General features: G+C 45.8%; 1 protein-coding gene across 2 annotated transcripts in view; it reads right to left on the minus strand.

Annotated features, from left to right (window-relative positions):
* The window catches only part of ATP7B (ATPase copper transporting beta), a 1159214-nt gene that overhangs the window by 494160 nt on the left and 645638 nt on the right, over window positions 1–19416 (minus strand). The window lies entirely within an intron of this gene.

The raw sequence follows: 19416 nt of genomic DNA on the forward strand, positions 1-19416 counted from the left end.
ACCCCTTCAACTAATTCAGAATAGAGCAGCAAGACTTATCCTTGACCTTAAGCCCAGGGACCACATCTCTCCTGCCCTAAAAAGCCTCCACTGGCGCCCGGTTGCTGCACAGATCAAATTCAAATCCCTCTGCATCATCCACAAGGCTGTCTGGGGCCGGGGACCACACTATCTGCAAATCTATCTTACCAAATACTCTCCTTCTAGACCTCTACACTCCTCTGGCACAAATTCTCTGTGTGTAAAGCGATTAGCTAAACCGAGAGCAGGAGGCTGCTCGCTTTCCTCAGCTAGATCCCTCTTCTGGAACATCCTCCCCCTCCCTCTGCGTCTTGAGCAGGACCTTCTGAAGTTCCGAAAGCACCTCAAGACTCTCCTCTTTTCCTCCTCCACCCATTCTTGCTTCCTCTGCTAATCCCACAGTTGCTGCGATTGGTGTCTTGGACCCTTATGTATCCTCTGGGCCTCTGACCATTCACACCCAATCTCCCCAGCATCTGTCTTCCTCAGCACTTGTCTCGGCACACCCTCAGCACTGGAGATTCACACGTCCACCCAACGCGGCACCTGGCCGCCTAGCACTTACCATACCATGCACTTCATCTATGGCTCATATCAAGCATGGACACCACAGCATCTACCCCACTTCCCTCTTCCTTCCTGCACTTGCACGTTCTGAATACTCACAAGGCATAGTAGGTTCGGCCATCCCTTCTCCCGCTGTATTTTTTGTATTTAATTGTACTGCTATCCCATGTTCCCTCCCTGTTGCCCTGTGGGTGCTTTGAAACAGAATTTATTTCCTGCATAAGCGCCTAACAAGCAAACAATAAATAAATAAATAAATAAATAAATATCCATGTGCACAGGTAACTCTAACCATAGTTGCATGTTCTAGATCAGCTGGGGTAACCAAGTCGGCTCTTATGGGTGTCTGTTTGCTGCCCGAATCAATGAATGCCTTCACCACCTTCCCATTTACCAGAGCTCTTTTATATGTAAAATCGGCTGAGGATCGGAATAAACCTATGCTAAAGGTTTCTAGATCTTCCTCTTGTTCTTCCCGTTCCTCTCCTTTTAGGCATCCTATTTACACAGGTTCCTCCTTTTGGTTTTTGGGACAACGCCGGGCCAAATGACCTGTCTCTCTACATGAGAAGCAGATGGGTGGTGATGGTTTAATCCCTCAGGGCACTCCTCTCCTTAGCTCTTCCTTACCCTTAATGTCAGGTTTTATTGTTTCCATCCTCTCTTTCGGGATCCACTCTCGGGTTTCAAAGAGTCCTCCTCCTCGCTTTAATGTTTGATTTTGAGAGCGGTAGGTTGGTTTTTGATCTTTTATATCTTCGTTTTTATTTAAGGAATGAAAATGAAAATGTTTTACTGCATCTGAATGATTTTGGGCAGTCTCAATAGCCAGGCTAAGGGTGGATCAATTTAATTGCAATGCTGCTTTTTGAAGGAAAGGAGGTAAAGAGTTGGTAAACTGTTCCAAGATGATCATTTCTAATAACTCCTCCAGAGTTGTATTGCCGACCCAAAGGGAGACTGCATTTTTCATCCCCCCCCTACTTCCAGGGGGGTCTCACCAGGGTTTAATCTGATGAATCTTATTTTTTGTCGATAAAAATTACTAGTCTGGCCTACCCTTTTAAGGAGTCCTTGATGGATATGAAGGTAGCTCCCAAGGCTAGATTAAGTAACTGATAGGTGGCTAGTCGTTCGCCTTTTAATAGATGTCCCAAGTAGCATTTCTTTAAGATTTCTCCTCATCCCAGCTGTTCAGCTAATCGCTCGAAATTCAAAAGAAAATTACCTAGGTCTTCTCCTTCCTGATAGGGTTGTAATATCCCTTGAGGTAATAGGGCTCTTGCTTGTAATTCAACCAACTTTGCAAAAGTTTCTTGAAAGTGAGCCTCGGCCTGAATCTGATAGGCGGCCAGCTGAGCTCCAGCTGTCTCAATATCTGCCATATTTCAGAGAAAAATATTGTCTCAACCTCTTCAGAGAAGGTTTCAAAGTCGTCTAACCCTTCCGAGCTCGATTCTGATGAAGAGGGTTTGGTACCGAAAAAAGAAAATTTGGGAAAGCAGGGGTTTCAGGCACTAGGTCTAATGAAAACATTGGCGGGCCTTATTTTTAAGACTATTCGGTCCTATTGTTTTATTTGATAGTGGGCTATCGGTAGGGTATCTAATAGCACCTGGGTTTTGAAAAACAAATCCTGTTGGCTAACCGGGATTTGAAGTTGGGAGAATAAGATCTCCTTAACGATGGATATTTGATCAGAATCAAGGACTTCAATAATCCTGTTTTCCCCTTCCGGTGGGATGACAATTACTGGAATGGGTTCTCATCTTTTAACAATTGAATCAGATCTCATGCCTGACACCATATGTAAGGAATGTCTGGTATCACAAGTGTGACACTGATACAAAAGTTACCATTTGTAAAAACCTTTATTGAAATTTCAGTGGGGTTGGAGAAACTCCTACCTTGCCCTATAGCTAAAATGGGAGTAGTCTCGACCATCAAATAATGAATAAAACAGTCCTAGTTGACTCTGTCAACTGGAAATGGCCTATGCTAACAAAAACCGAATGAGTGCCCTATATCTTGTACAAAAAGTACTCTTAACACAAAGGCAGTTCAAGACGTGGATTAAGGCCTGCATTGCCTTCCATGTTAAAGTCTTACTTCCCAATTTCCAAAACACATTTCACCAAAAGGTTCACGTCGGTCTCCCTCAGTCGGGCTCAGACGTTTCACAGCAAAAGTTCACATCGGTCTCCCTCAGTTGGGCTCAGACCTCTCATAACTAAAAAAAACAATTACGGGGGATCCCTTTCCCACGCTTAATTCACCTCCTTTAGGGGGTTCCCTTCCCCTAGCTTATTACACCTTCGGTCTCCATCATTTGGGCTCGGACCATTTACTGATGATGAAGATTTTTGAATGTGCGTGGCTTTTTTCTACAGACCTCCGCAGGACCACTTTGACATTACAGCTTTCAACTCACACTCCTATGTTATTTCCCTTAGTGCTTGCTGGTCTGGGTAATTCACTGTATTATGCACCAAAGTTCAATGCTCACCTTTCTACTCTCCCCTTCTCTCAAGGTCAATTTCAATCACCTCGCTTTTACAGTTCATTCACTTTATCGCTACAAACCTTTCACCTTTCACAGAGATACCTTTCCCCCCTCCTTCCATCCTCTTTCCCCCTGCCCAACTCCCTTTCTCTGTCTCTACTCACAATCTCGGCCTCCACTTCGACTCAAACCTCTCCTTTACTCACCATATCTCTCTTACCTCCCGCTCTTGTCGCTTCCATCTAAACAATGTTCGCAAAATCCGATCTTCCCTCACCTTTCACTCCACCAAATTCTTAATATCTTCCCTAATCTTTTCTCGTCTCTTCTACTGTTCAGCTCTCCTCTTTGGCCTCCCGCCTCACATCTAGCCCCCCCTTAAATCCCTCTACCATTCCGCAATCCATTCCCTCTCTCCTCGTGACTCCATCTCCTCTTCACTCTCCTCACTTGGCTGGCTCTCCTTTCACTCCCAACTCAAATTCAACTTTCTTGTCTTCAAATCTCTTCATGATCTTGCCCCTCCTTACCTTTCCTCCCTCCTCTCATTCTACTCTCCTTCACGCCCCCTCTGTTCTGCTGATCACTTCCTACTCACTGTCCCACCCGCACCATGTGCCCTTTCCTGCTTCTTCTCCTTCCAGCTCCTTGCCCCTCTCCACTGGAATTCTCTCCCTCTCCCTATCCGTTCCATTTCAACTTTCTGCTCCTCCTTAAAATCCCACCTTCTTCAATCTCCCTCCTGACAGCTTTCTTCTACTTCCTCTCCTGCCTCACCCTACTCAGGTTTAATTCTAACTGTTGTGCATATTGTTCTTGGTTATTTGACTCATGATTTGTTATATATCGCTTCTTATGTATTCTTGTTTCATATAAAGCGCTTTGGCTTAAAGCGCTATAAAAAATGTAATAAATACGAATACAAATACTTTTGAGTGGGTTACTTCCATTTGCCGGACCACTCTTTTACTCAGTATCACTCACTTTACAGCTATCGTTACTTCAAGGTTAATTCGCAGCTCTACCTTTCTTCGCGTCTCAGCCACACGCATGCAGCCTTCAATGTGCGACATAATGTTGCCACTTCACTCTTTCTTTGGCACAAACCGGTCTCTCATGTCGCTTGCCAACTCACCGGCTATGTGTGTTTCTTTCTTGTCTTTACTGTCTTCCAGTTTACAAGTCAAGGTTAGTACCACAGGCTTGGTCTCATCTCCGCAACTTTGCCATTCACCTGGGAGGGTCGCTGGTGTCTGTGAAACACGATGCAGCCGTCTTGTTTGGGATGCGGCCTTCTTCACGTGTCTTTCACAGCCTTTTGAACGCAATGACCCCCTGCAGGGAACTCCTGGGGTTCTCCACCCGTGGCTCTTGTCACTCAGTCCCTTGCTCTGTTCCAGTAAGTTTGCCTTCGCCCCCGGAAGTTCTGCTCTTACTCGTGTTCCACCTTGCTCGGAGTGTGTCTCTATGTTCCGCCTTTTATCCGTGTGAGGAGAGCTAATTGGTATCAGATGTATGCGCTTGGAGTCAAGTGCCTGACTTTGCCTGACCCAATTAGCGGGACATGTCCAATGCGATGTGTAAGAGTTAGCATTATTACCCTCAGTCGCCCTCTTCCACGGGCCCAGTGTTTGTGTGGAAAGGAGGGGGGGTAGTTGGGATACCAGAGAATTCTATGAAATAGGAGGGATCATGGGTACAGGAAAGGGAGGAATACCACGTCTTGCCACCAGCTGCCTCACTCCCACTCCCTGAAGACCCCTTACCCAGGCGATCTCCCCGTACTGGTCCACCCCCAGGAACTGGATGCAAGAGTAATGGACGTGTCCTGGCCACCTAGATGACAAGTCCCTGAGGACTAGCGTGAGAGACATCCTTTAATTTCTCACATAGTGTACAAATCAAGGACAAAACAATAAACTGAAGTTTTTAACTAAACCAACATTGTCAGAAATAGGATTCTCAAGAATCGGACCAGTGCCTTCAGAACAAATTAAAAAGAAAGCAGCACTGAGGACAGTTAAAGTGTGTCCAAATAGAAAGGTTCTCCCAGTTCTCTATTATTCTGGTACTGGGTCTCTCCTGTTCGGTAAAGAAAATAACCTATAAGATTATACTTTCTGGTTTAAGGGGGTCCAACACACTTCCATGCTCATCCCTGGGTCTCTTCTCCTTGGTTCTCATTCCTGAGTTTAAGGAGTTACTGCAACCTTCTTCTCTAATCATCTGGGGGCTCTTCTCCTCGGTCCTTAGGGCCTCTTTTAAGCCCCCCACTAGGGGGCACCTTCTCCTGAGTTTTAGCTGTAGACTGGAGCCTGTTTTTGGACTATGTGGGGTCATGAGAGGTGGGCATTCCAACAAGGATCAGACCGACAAAAAGAAAAGTGGCTGCCCCAAAGTCTAGACAAGTTTCTCACTAAGCCTCTCACCGCCTCCCTCTCCCAGTGTCCTTGTTGTTCAAACACCTGCTCCAGTCCCACTTTCCCCCAATGGCGTCCCGCTTCCAGTATTGTTCATAAAAGACCCTGGAACTAACAAGAGTTTAATTTTGTTATGATTCTGCGAAAAGTGCAAATAAATCCTTGCATCATAATCTTCTTTCTCTCCAGGCCGTCTCTCTCTCTCTCTCAGTGTTGGGCGGCCAGACCTTTTGTACACATTGAGACTGTTAAATGACCGCAGGTGTGGGTCATTACCTCAATTGCCTGACTATGATGAAAACTATTAGCTCGACATGCCTGACTGTTGCAACTGAAATCCTTCTTTGCCTTCTTCCTTGTCTCAGTACCAGAGTGGCGGTTGGGGAGGTTTGAATAAAAGAAAGGGTGCATAAATCCATGGTGTCTCAACCTCGTCCCATTATTAAAGTGATGTTTCTGTGAGACAATTTGGGGGGAAGGAAGGAAGAGAGACTGACAGTAGCCTACAAAAGCTTGAGGGATAGAGGGTTTACTTTGAACAGGGAAAGGGTATATACCATGTCTCACCAAAGGACGTCCTCTCCCCACTTCCTTTGTTCCCTCCAACCAGGTGATCATGCCTCGCATATCCACCCACAGGGCTAGGATCCAAAAGCGGTGGCCTTTCCCTGACCAGCTGAGAGGAGGACCAGATGGAAAAGAAGTGAGGAAACCCTCAGGTTCATCACATATGTTCAAAAAAGGCTGAGCGATTTTCTTGAAAAATTAATAATTTTAAGAACTTGGTGGGCCAATGGTTATTGTACTTAGACTTTATTGTTTTTAAGAGACCATATAAAAAGGTGGTATTCTTACGGTTGTGATCAAAACATTTTGTATTCACAGTTCAAATTAAAAGTATTTATACAAGGTATGGTTTATCTTTGCTGTTATCTTTTATCAATTACTATGAAGCAAAATTCATACCTGGCATAGTGTATGTACCAGAAATGCTGCAGGTTAAGAAATGGGATTTGTTGACTAAACCTGAATGCTTACTGAGGAGATGAGTTTAATCACATCCAAATTGCATATCTGCAACTTTTATTGGGTTCGAACAAGTGCTGGTTTCTTCGCAAGCATTATCAAAATGGAGAATGCTCCTAATTTGTTTTACGTTTCTTGATCCGCCTAGTAATTAATTATACATAGACCTTCAGCACCTCACACACAAGAGATGGATAAAAGTAATCAGTGATCTGGTGATTAAATACAAACATTTGTTGGGAAAGTTGGGGATATTGCCAATATTATTCACAGCTAATCCTTTGTTGATCTAGAAGAAGCTATGGACTCTTCACGGGTACCTCAGGAGGGTGTCAATCTTAAGATAAAAGTTATACTGAGATTTGACTCGGGGTGAAAAAATATCAGTTATTGTCCCTACCTATCTCTATAAATGTCCTAGTGAAAAGTGGAGGACATAATGTATGTGAATCTGTATAAATATTTTGTCTACTTATGATGTTTTAGGGAAAACAGATATATTAATTTGAACTATTTTGTAGGTTCTGTCATCTCTCTGACCTAATTGAGACTGTGGACAATGTATGTTTACATTCTAATAGGTATGGGTACTTACAATTATTTCAATCAAGAAGTTGTTACGCTCACCTGGTTCTCACAGGGATGTCGGGCGGAACTGGACAGCCACGGTCTCCACCAACGTGATGCGTAGTGCAGAGATGACTGACTGGATTGGCCCACCTAGCTTCGTCTGCTTGACCCGTAGAAGTAGTCTCCTAAAGGCAGAGAAAGGGAATTAGCCACCCGTGGAGTTGAGTAATAGCCCCTCATTGCGTCCCCATTTATCGCCTCTGATATTCCCGTTCACAAAGCTCACCTTATAGTTTTGAATGATGGGCTCTCCATCCTGTGAGGAACGCAGGGGCACGTTGATGGCCAGTTACTTCACTGGCTTGAGGATATTGGAAAAACTCCTGGCGAAGGACCGTAAGTATATAGTTGTAAAGAGTTAAAAAATGTCTGAATTATCACTCTTGTCCAATTCCTTTGTTTATCTTGCAGCTTAGACCCAAAAGAAGATAGTTCTCTGGCAGCTGAAAGCGTTCAGGTAAGAGTCTGTGCTAGCCCACACTGTCCGTTAAATGATGCCAAAGTTTAACTCGCTGTGGTCTCTTTTCTTGCAGGTGCGGCGTAAGAAGATTTGGCGTGCTGGTGAATAATACCTCCGGCGGTAAAATCAGGTAAGTATATGGTGGCAAGAGATTCTCCTTATTAGTTTCCCCTCGGCTCACCTTGTTGTTTTCTTGTCGCCCTTAGGTGCTGGAATGCGGCAACTTAATGATGGAGACAGCGCCGGATCGTAGAGATGCTGCAAGGAACAGTGAGTATGGGACGGCGCTGCTGCTGGTGATGCGCCGTGTTTAAAATAAAGTATTTTTCTCGTTCAAAAGTGCAATGAATCCGGAATCAGGTAAGAAACCCAATAATGTTCTTGTTCTAACCTTTCTTCTTCTTTCCCTTCTTTCTAGGCGCTCTGGATTCGAGGCGGGCATGGCACGAGGCTGCATGCTGACTGCAGGCACGGTGAGCGTTACGCTGCTGGATGCAGAATAACGCGAAGCGTGTGCTGCCCTTCGGGCGTGGTTTAAATAGCCTCCAAAGTAGTCCCAGGTAAGTATTCCTCCACAACCACACCCGAGTAACAAAATAGTCCCTAGGTAAAGTAGTCCCTTCCAAGCATCACATGGGCTTGGATCTCTTGCAGCATGGTCTGCATCAGGTACGTTTTAACAGATGAGCCTGGCGCCTATTGCGCCAGGACTGTTCCCCCATATGAGCCTGGTGCCATAGATGCCAGGAATGTACCCATATAGCCCCTAACAAGGGTTGCTGGGCTTTCTCTGGGAAACATGATGCCTGCTTCTGGGGTTGCTGGACTTGGTCTGGATGCCCGGGGGTAGGCATCATGACAGCACTCCCCCCCAAGGCCCCTCCTAAAGTCGTTCTTCCCCTTGGTCCTGGTTTGTCTGGGAAATTCCGGTGGAATCTTCTCACCAACCGAGGTGCATGAACGTGGTCACTACGTTCCCATGACCTTTCTTGTGGTCCGTAGCCTTTCTAGTCGATTAAATAAAGTTTTGACTTAACCATTTTGGAGTCCAGGATACTTTTAACTTCAAATTCGGGTTCCCCGTCTACAAGGATGGGGTCAGGTGGCTTGGTTAGTCTTGTTCCAGGTTGTACTGGCTTCAGAAGCGACACATGGAAGACGGGGTGAATCTAGCAGGTAATTCGAATTTGACGGCCACCGGGTTGATAATGGCCTTAATAGAGTAAGGTCCCAAATATCTAGGGTTAAAGGTCCGCATTCCCTTTAAAAATATGTGTTTTGTGGCCAACCAAACTTGATCCCCAATCTGGTATTGTGGAGCATCACTTCTATGCTGATCAGTATTTTTCTTGTATTTTTCTTTCGCTTGCTTCAAATGTTCAGTTGCTTCCTTAAAGGCTTGTGTAATAGTAGCGTGCAGATGGTTCACTGCGGACATTTCTAAGTGTTGAGGTGAGTCAAGTTCTGAGGTTCGAGGATGGTTCCCGTATATGGTATAAAAGGGGCTTTGTCCAGTTCCAGAATGTACAGAGTTACTGTATGCGTATTCGGCAATCCATAGAATTTCCTTCCAATTACCTTCAGTCTGGTGTAACATACAACGCAGGTATTGTTCAAGAGTCTGGTTGGTCCTCTCCGTCTGACTATCGGTCTGTGGGTGGTGACTGGTTGATAACCTCACGTCGATTTGCGCCAATTGGCAACATTTTTTCCAAAAATGTGAAATGAATTGACTACCTCGGTCAGAGACGAATATGGAAGGAAATCCGTGTATGCAAACAATGTTTTCGAGGAACTCCTTGGCCAGGATTGAAGCAGAAGGTAATCCCTTTAAAGGAATAAATTGGGCCATCTTGGAAAAAAGATCCACAATAACTAAAATGGTGTTAAATCCATTACATGGAGGGAGGTCTGTAATAAAGTCTAACGATAAGGTGTGCCATGGTGTAGGCGGGATATCCAAAGGTTGTAAAAGTCCAGCTGGTTTTATCTTCTGACTTTTGTTTTGGGTGCAAATGCCACAAGACATTACAAATGACTTTATGTCTTTTCTCCAGGTGGGCCACCAGAATTGTCTCTTAATTTTAGCTTCAGTCTTTGCGATACCTGGGTGCCCTTCCATCAGGGTGTCATAATAATTGGAGATGACTAGTTCTTGTAGTTCCTTGTGTGGCAGAAATAGTCGCCCTTGATAATAAGGTAGATCACTGATGACTGAGTAGTCCGGGCCTTTCTTTACCCAGTCCTGCAGGGCTGTTGGATCGAAGAGTTGTTGGATCTTTACCTGAATATCCTCTAGTGTCTGTAGAGTAGTTATGCCAAGAATTCTTTGTTCTGAAATTATAGGTACCGGTTCTGGGTTCACATATGCTTCTCCCATCCCTATTCGGGATAAGGCGTCTGCCTTGCCATTTTTACAGCCTGGTCGATAAGTGATCACGGAATCGAACTCGGCAAAGAACAAAGCTCATCGAAGTTGGCGTGACGATTGGGCCTTGGCTGTTTTTAAATACTGTAAGTTCCGGTGATCAGTGATTACAGTAATGGTATGCCTGGCACCGAGAAGATAGTGCCGTCAAGCCTTGAAGGCAGTTTTGATGGCTAATAACTCTTTATCGGTAACCGCATAGTTTAACTTGGGTGCCGAAAACTTTCTGGACCAAAATGCTACTGGGTGAAGTTGACCAGTTTCAGGATCCTTCTGGGACAGGACAGCTCCCATGGCTGAACTGGATGCATCAGTTTCAACTATGTATGGAAGTTCAGGGCGTGGGTGCTTTAATACAGGTGCAGACGTGAATTTCGCTTTCAACTCTTGGAAGGCATTTTCAGCTTTTTCAGTCCACAAGAAGCGTTTGTTTTTTCGCAAGAGTGCTTTGATAGGGTGTGCAACATGTGAGAAATCCTGAATGAATCTGCGGTAGAAATTAGCAAATCCGAGCATGCTTTGTATTCCTTTAACTGAACTGGGTGATGGCCACTTGAGAATTGCATCCACCTTTCGAGAGTCCATTCAGACTCCTTTTGGAGTCAGGATAAATCCAAGGAATTCAACTTCCGTAGCATGAAAAACGCATTTTTCCAATTTTGCATATAACTTGTGCTGGCGTAGTTTCTCTAGGACTGCATGAACGCGCTTCACATGATCTGATTCTGAAGAGGAGTACACTAGAATATCGTCTATGTATAGGACAACACAGACGTCAATGAGTTCACAAAGGACATCGTTCATAAAATACTGAAAGGCTGCTGGTGCATTGCACAACCCGAAGGGCATCACCTGGTATTCGAATAACCCATACTTAGTGCGAAAAGCAGTCTTCCATTCGTCGCCTTTCTTCACACGTACTAGATGATATGCCCCTCGTAGATCTAATTTAGTGTAGATGCAAGCGTCCTTTACTTGGTCTAGTAATTCGTGGATCAGAGGCAATGGGTATCGGTTCTTAACCGTGATCTGATTCAATGCTCGGTAGTCTATGCACGTTCTGAGGTCACCTTCCTTTTTGGGCACAAAGAACAAAGTTGAAGATGCAGGGGACTTGGATGGACGAATGAAGCCATTGGCAAGGTATTGGTCCAAGTATTGTCGTAGGTGAAGGTTTTCAGGTTCAGTAAGGGTGTAGATCCTACTACATGGAGGTTGTGCATTGGGTTAGAGATCGATTTGACAATCGTATGATCTGTGAGGTGGTAAGGTGTTTGCTTGTTCTTTTTGGAAAACATCCTGGAATTCTTGATATTCCTGAGGTAACTGCACGACTGGAGTAGTGACTGCAGCCAGGCCTTCGTTCAAGGGTTTTTTCGGGTAACAAGTATGTGCACAATCCGGGAAGGTTATTCTCTTCTCTCGCCAATCAATACAAGGATTATGTGTTTCCAACCAAGGTATCCCCAGTATTATTTGGAACTGTGGGGCTTTGATTAAATCAAACACAATAGTCTCTCGATGCCCATCCTGACCCAATAGTGTCATCTCTGCGGTGGAATGAGTTACAGGCCCAGAGGCAATTTCAGTTCCATCGACTGTCATGATGACATCCGAAGTGGTCTTTCTGCAGAGAGGTAGATTCATCCTAGAAGCCAATTCGTGGTCCACATAGTTTCATATGGCCCTGCTATCAATGTATGCCCTTACTGCGTGCATACGTGATGGTTGCCTTGGATCTATAAGGACCATTGGTATGATAAAGTGCAAGGTCTCAGTATCCTTCTTCAAGCTCGGCAAGCGGACCTCTACGCTTGTCGGGCGTGGTCGTTTCCCGAGTCAGACTCCATATGGCTTTTATCAGCAGCTCCTACCACTTTCTTGGGTGGTTTTACAGGGCAATCCTGTAGAAAATGTCCCGAAGTTCCACAGAATAGACAAAATTGCTTTTGCCGTCTCCTTTCTCTTTCCTTCTGAGTCAAGGGTCTTTTAACCCCTCCGATTTGCATGGGTTCTGAGTCATCTGCTCCTTTGGGGGTAGCGTTGGGTTTAACCAACACCCGGTTCTCGAACTTGGCTTGGTCGGCCTTTCTGTTCTGAAGTCTGTGATCTAACTGGACCACTAAGTCTATATATTCAGCACAGTCTTGAGGAGGGTTCACAACTTGAACCAAAACATCTTTGAGTTCTCCTTGAAGTCATCGATGAAATAACGTAATCCGTTTTACCTCGGGCCATCCAGTTTCCACCACCAACCTATTGAAGGTTGCAATGTAGGTGAAAAGGTCCTGGTTACCCTGTCGTAGGGACACAAGTTCGTTATCCAGGGCCTGCCCTTGGGAGTGCCGGGCAAATAGTCTTTCCATGCTCATTTGAAAACCCTGAAAATCCTGAAGAATAGGGTCATCCTGATTGACTAGTGGAATTGACCAATCCGCTGCACTACCGCTGAGATATGATAATACAAAGGCTACTTTGGCTTGATCGTTTGGCAAGGCTCCAGGTCTGCATAAAAAGTGCAAGCGCCATTGGTTCATAAACACAGCAAACTTTTTTGGGTCCCCAGTAAAACGTTCCAGCGGGGCTAAAGGAATGCTCCCTGGTAGAACCATTTGCACAGGATTGCTCGATGAAACAGGAGTTGAATTCCCCCCCCGAGTCCAGGTAATGGTGTTTGCCCAGCTTGGTTTTGCAATAATTGTCCAGCAAGATCATCAGTGCGTTCCTTAGAAACAATCTGTTCTCTCCTGAGGGTATTAGTTTCCTGACGAGCGGCATGTACTTCAGCCCTAAGTACCCCTAATAATAGGGCCAATTGGTCTATTTCTGAGGTCTCCATGACACCCGGGTGAGGATTTGTAGAGAGGCTTCGCGTTCTGTTACGCTCACCTGGTTCCCACAGGGGTGTCGGGCGGAACTGGACAGCCACGGTCTCCATCAACGTGATGCATAGTGCAGAGATGACTGACTGGACTGGCCCACCTAGCTTCGTGTGCTTGACCCGTAGAAGTAGTTTCCTAAAGGCGGAGGAAGGGAATTGGCCACCCGTGGAGTTGAGTAATAGCCCCTCACTGCGTCCCCATTTGTCACCTCTGATATTCCCGTTCACAAAGCTCACCTTATAGTTTTGAATGATGAGGTCTCCATCCTACGAGGAACGCAGGGGCGCGTTGATGGCCAGTTACTTCACTGATAACAGTTACTGAACTGAGGATATTGGAAGAGTTTTAGACAAATCTTGGCTCCAAAACTCCTGGCGAAGGGCCGTAAGTATATAGTTCTAAAGAGTTCAAAAATGTCTGAATAATCACTCTTGTCCAATTCCTTTGTTTATCTTGCAGCTTAGACCAAAAAGAAGATAGTTCTGTGGCAGCTGAAAGCGTTCAGGTAAGAGTCTGTGCTATCCCACACTGTTCGTTAAATGATGCCAAAGTTTAACTCGCTGCGGTCTCTTTTCTTGCAGGTGCGGCATAAGAAGATTTGGCGTGCTGGTAAATAATACCTCCGGTGGTAAAATCAGGTAAGTATTTGGTGGCAAGAGATTCTCCTTATTAGTTTCCCCTCGGCTCACCTTGTTGTTTATTTATCCCCGTTAGGTGCTGGAATGCGGCAACTTAATGATGGAGACAGCGCCGGATCGTAGAGATGCTGCAAGGAACAGTGAGTATGGCGCGGCACTGCTGCTGGCGATGCGCCGTGTTTAAAATAAAGTATTTTTCTCGTTCAAAGGTGCGATGAATCCGGAATCAGGTAAGAAACCCAATAATGTTCTTGTTCTAACCTTTCTTCTTCTTTCCCTTCTTTCTAGGCGCTCTGGATTCGAAGGCGGGCGTGGCACGAGGCTGGATGCTGACTGCAGGCAGGGTGAGCGTTACGCTGCTGGATGCAGAATAACCGAAGCGTGTGCTGCCCTTCGGGCGTGGTTTAAATAGCCTCCAAAGTAGTCCCAGGTAAGTATTCCTCCACAACCACACCCAAGAAACAAAATAGTCCCTAGGTAAAGTAGTCCCTTCCAAGCCTCACATGGGCTTGGATCTCTTGCAGCATGGTCTGCATCAGGTAGGTTTTAACATATAAGCCTGGCGCCTATGGCGCCAGGACTGTTCCCCCATATGAGCCTGGTGCCATAGACGCCAGGACTGTACCCATATAGCCCCTAACAAGGGTTGCTGGGCTTTCTCTGGGTAACATGATGCCTGCTTCCGGGGTTGCTGGACTTGGTAAGATGCCCGGGGGTAGGCATCATGACAGAAGTACTGGTCATTTCAGCCTTTTTTCCATGAAATGAACAGCCTAAACATGTTTTGACGCATTAAAAGGCCTTAATCAGGGCAAGTCCTATTTCTGTAAGTATTTTGATATTTCCACTACCTTCACATCAATATTCCCACTCGCTTGAGCCCCTATACAGACGGCTCATATGCCCCTCCAAAAAATCTCGACATGTAACACACTTTAAAATACTGTTGGGTGGATACCCAATTTTGCACAAATGTCTACTCCGAATTCAAATTATCGGGTTAGTTAGGCCCAAATCCCTTTTGGGAAAAATGTAGCGTTCCGTGTGGCAAGAGAAGTGTGCAACATTGGGTATCCATCCAACAGTATTTTAAGGTGATTTACAAGTCGAGCTGAAATCTGAAGTGCGAGCAAAATCCTGCAAACACACAGAGGACAATGCTCACGGATTTTGAGCACTGTCCTGAGTTTTTGCTGGATTTTGTATGCAAATCACATTGTAAACTGAAATGACAAATATATAAATACTTATGTGAACCAAAAATAGTATGACAGTAACTTTGTTTTCCTTATTTGGAATGGAAGAATCTGAGTATTTGAATGCAAAATGATGTCCTCCTAAAAATATCTTCTATGCGTTATGCAGCTTTTCGGTCAAGTCATAGACACAAAAACAAAACTGTGTGCCAATGCTATCTGTTAGTAAACATTATGGGCCTGATTTGAAAACTTGTTTTTCAATGGGAAAATCAATGTCAATGCTTCCAGAATAAATTAACTGCTTGCAGAAGTGACTTTTTACTGCTTTGGAACTGTCATTTAAACATTCCACATGCTTGATAAATGGTAAGCAAGCATTTATTTTGGTTTAGGCAATTTTGACCTTGCTAGGTGGCGCCCCTTTTCTCAGCATGCAAGTCTGCCAGCTAGTGTGGCTTTTCACCTGTTCTGAAGCGCAAAGACCAAATAACAGCGATGCATAGTGTGGCTGGTGAGTATTGCAAGTGGGGCAGGGCAGCCCTGGGACATGTTTGCAAGATAAGCTTGATTTTGTATATCATTGATTAGCCACCTCCTTGATTGAAACATAATAGAGCTTAAATATTCATCTTCCCCTTGCCACCCGCTGAGCAAGGTGTGTCCCCTCTGCCCCAGGTGACTCTGAGAACCCAAAGACATGAGATTGAACTCTTGTTGTGTCTTCATCTGAAGATACATGAGACTTGAACTCTCCTCCAATACTCTCCACGGGACAGTAGAACAGAATGTCATTAAAAGTGTGCCAGCTCAGCTTCCGGAAGGTATTGCAGGTCAACCAATGGTGGTTACTAGGTCATTCTGTGATGAAGCTAGGCTTTATGCCAGTTACCTGCACTAACAAACTGTAGTGAGACTTGTGTGTCTCTCACTGCCCCCTGCCCCCATCTTATTGGCTTGCTTGTGCAGCAGTGGTCTCTGGTGTAGCGCTTTCCTGGAAGGGACACTCTTAAAGCAGGCGCTAAATGCATCTTGTTTTCTGCTTGGCAAGAGAAAACTCTGGATCTCAGGGTTGCTTTTGTTCCAGTCAGAAGGCATTGCTGGTCAATCTGGAAGCTTGCCAGCGTTTTAGGTTCATATCCAACCCACTTAACGCCAGGACAGGAATGCTGCACACTACCCCTGCACCTTCACTGCTGCTCCAAGAATGCCCACCGATAAGTGGACATAAATAGATTAAGGACAACCAAAAATGTGACATTTTTAAGTGCAGGTAGGCAATTCGGTCAGTTGCGCTTAGGATGTGACCATGATGGGTGAAGTGCTAGAGTGGAGGTAGAGGACGTGAGAGAAGGAGGAAGGTTAGAGGCAAAGGAAAAATGCAAAATTTGCTAGCTAGATAGATGGTTGGGTTGATCGAATGCTGCTGACTGAGCACAGAATGCCATCTATAGGTCACATGTTTGAATCCCATTAAGGTGGAATCAGAATCTCATCCATCTGTGATTGACCAGAATTAGGACAATCACGTTTCGGGATATTATTTTTCTTGCAGGCACAGCAGCAAACGGTTGTTTACTTATCTTGCAGCCAAGAAGAGCCCAGAACTGATTGCTTGAAGTTGCGGGTGCTTCATTTGTTGCATCTCTTCAGATCGTGTGAGTACTGTATGTTGGAGATGACACAAAGCTTGTAGGTGTTTGGTTATTTGCCCACCCATTAATTCACGATGTGTATAAAGTATTATGTATTTTGCAAGCACTGCTATTAGATGCCCACAAAAGGCCAAACTGTTGGCATTACCAATGCTTGTTTCGATGGCACTTGCTTAGTGAGCAGCACGAAAATCAGAGGCACACTGCATTTGTCTATGGGACTTTCCCAGCAAGTCTGCACATACGTCAAAGACACACCACAAATTTGTACATTCACTCATTGAGTCCCCATAGCAACCCAACTCTGCTTTAGTTTCTCTGTAGTGCAAGATCAAAGAGCTCATAAGAGGAATCTTTGTCAAATTCAAACGTGCTTTTCTATGCCCACTGTCATTTAACACGCCAAAGGAGTGTACACAGTGACTCCATGGCATTTTCAGGTAAAAGGAACGCTGTGTAGAGCCTGGGATTGCAGCACCCCCACAGTTTATGAAAGTGACATCCAAGATGACCGATTTGTCTCTTACAGGCTTGTTTCTCTGCCATAGCCCCAAATTAAACACAGATCGATCTATAAGAAGTAGATAATCACAGCCCTTCATTTATTTATTTATTGAGCATTTGTTAGGTGCCTATACAAAACAAATTGTGTTTGCAGGTGCCACAAAGCAACGTGGGGAGGAAACAAGGGGAGTAAATAATAATGGCACCAAAAAATGCAGTAAATATACAATCGCGGTCGTACAGGCCTTTTGACATGCGGATGTGCAAGTGCAGTGAAGAGAAGTGCATGAGATGGGGGTGGGGGTTAGGGAGCAAGGAATGGGCAAGTGCTGGTGAGAGCCGGGAGAGAAGTGCCGAGGGATGCCAGGGGAGGAGACCGCTTGCTAAGTGCTAGGGTGGAGTAATCCCAATGGTGGAATGCACAGCCTCCAGGTAGGGAGCCCGCAGGGGCAGTGCTGGGTGGGGGGGAGGGTGTTGCTGTTGACTGGGTAGTGGCCTGGTAACCTGTGAGATTCATGAAGTTCCAGGCTGCCAGTCTCAGCGGCTGTGGGTGCTTAGCAGGGAAGTGGAAGAGGGAAAGCGTTAGAGAACCGCAAAGTTCTGAGAAGTTTCCAGAACTTAAGCAGGTCCGGCTCCAGTCTGAGACAGGCAGGCACCAGTTGAAGAGACAGACCTGGCCCCACTCTCTGTTTGAAGAAGCATTTGACAAGCAGAGAGTTGGAGTTGGAGGAGCGGTGGGCTCTAGCAATATTTAGGGAGAAAAAGCTAGAGACAGCGTGGTCCCAGGCCCCAGAAAGCCTTATGGATGATGCAGAGGGAATTTGTTCCTCACGGCTACTGGAAACCAGTGGAGAGATCGTAGGGCTGGGGGGATACAGTCACTGGGCTTGATGCCAAGGATACATCTGGATTATCTGAAGGGGTCTTACGGAGGAAAGGGGGAGATTGAGGAAGAGGCTGTTGCAGTAGTCCAGCCTGGAGAGGACCAGAGCTCTGGAAATGTTTAGGTTTTGGGGGAAGGTGAGGAAAGGGAGAATGCCTCTAAGGAAGTGAAGCTGGAAATGGGCCTTTTTTTGGCAAGGTCCAAGATGTGAGGGGTGAAGGAGAGAGAGGAGTCGAAGATGACCCCAAGGTTTATGGCCTCATAGGAAGACGAGGGTAGAGGGCCAAAGGAAGGTAGCCAGAGAGTAGGAGGGGAAACAGGGCACAGGTTTCCCAATAGGGATCTCTGTCTTACTGGCATTAAGACAGAGGTTATTAGCCACACAACATGACTGGATAGCAGTTAGACAATCAGGGATGAGTGAGGAGGAAGAGGAGGTAGTAGAGGGAAGTTTGAAGGAAAGCTGTGTGTCATCAGTGTAATACTGGAAATGAGGAGAGAAGGAGGAAATCAGGTGAGCAAGAGGGGCGAGATAGATATGGAAGAGCCATGGTGATAGAATAGAACCCTGGGGGACACCGCAGGTAGAGATGGAAGTGGTGGAGGAGAAAGGTCCCAGCTGCAACTGGGAGGGGTGCTTAGTGAGGAAAGAGGTCAGCCAATCCAGTGCCCATTTCGTGATACCGAGGATATCACAGAGCTGTTTTATGAGGATGGAATGGTTGACCGTGTCAAAGGCAGAGGAGAGATTGAGGAGAATGAGAACAGCAGGAGAGTTAAGAGTCAAGATTTGCGGACATGTCTTCATGGTGGTTCAGGAGAGCAGTTTCGAGCTTGTGGAAGCCCGGAATTTAGATTGATGGTCATGGAGACAACTAATGAGTTCAGTATGAAGTATCAGTTATTGGAGGACCAACTTCTCTAAGAGTTTGCCCGGGAAAGGGGTGGTCGAGATAGGGTGATAGTTAGATGGGCAGGAAGGGTCAGCAGATGGCTTTTGTAAGAGGGGGTTCACAAGGAAGTGCTTGAGGGATGGAGGGAAAGAGCCAGTGGTTACCGAAATCGGCAAGAGCCGGGGCAAAAGAGGAGATGTTGTCCTTAATGGTTCTAGAAGAGCAGGGTAGCACCTGTATGGATAAGACCTTCATAGAGCAGACAACTGTAGTGACCTCATCAGGTGCTATGGGCAGGAGGAAGGGGATTGAGTGGGGTGGAGGGAGGGGAGCCAAAGACGGCAGGAGAGTAGGAGCGGGTGTGGAGGTGGGGGTGGTGGAGAGTGAGGACAGGATGTCCTGATTTTTAGATATGAAATGGAAGGCCAAAGCACTGCAGAGAGCCTGGGTAGGAAGGGGAAAGATGGAGACTGCAGTTGGATTGGCAAGTTCCTTGCAGATTTTGAAAAGTTCATCCATGTTGTTAGTGGCTCCAGAGAAGCAGGGTTGGATGTGGGCGCTCTTCTTGGAGCGGACAGAAAAACAATATTGCCTATGGAGCAGGCGACAGGCCAGTTTGTCAGAGGATGAACCCAAGGTCTGCCACTTCCGTTCAGCATCTCAGCACTTACGTTTCAGAGATGCTAGATCAGGGTCATACCAGCCATTGC

This window comes from Ambystoma mexicanum, chromosome 7q (assembly GCF_040938575.1).
Source record: "Ambystoma mexicanum isolate Mex_15411 chromosome 7q, UKY_AmexF1_1, whole genome shotgun sequence".
Classification (NCBI taxonomy): domain Eukaryota; kingdom Metazoa; phylum Chordata; class Amphibia; order Caudata; family Ambystomatidae; genus Ambystoma; species Ambystoma mexicanum.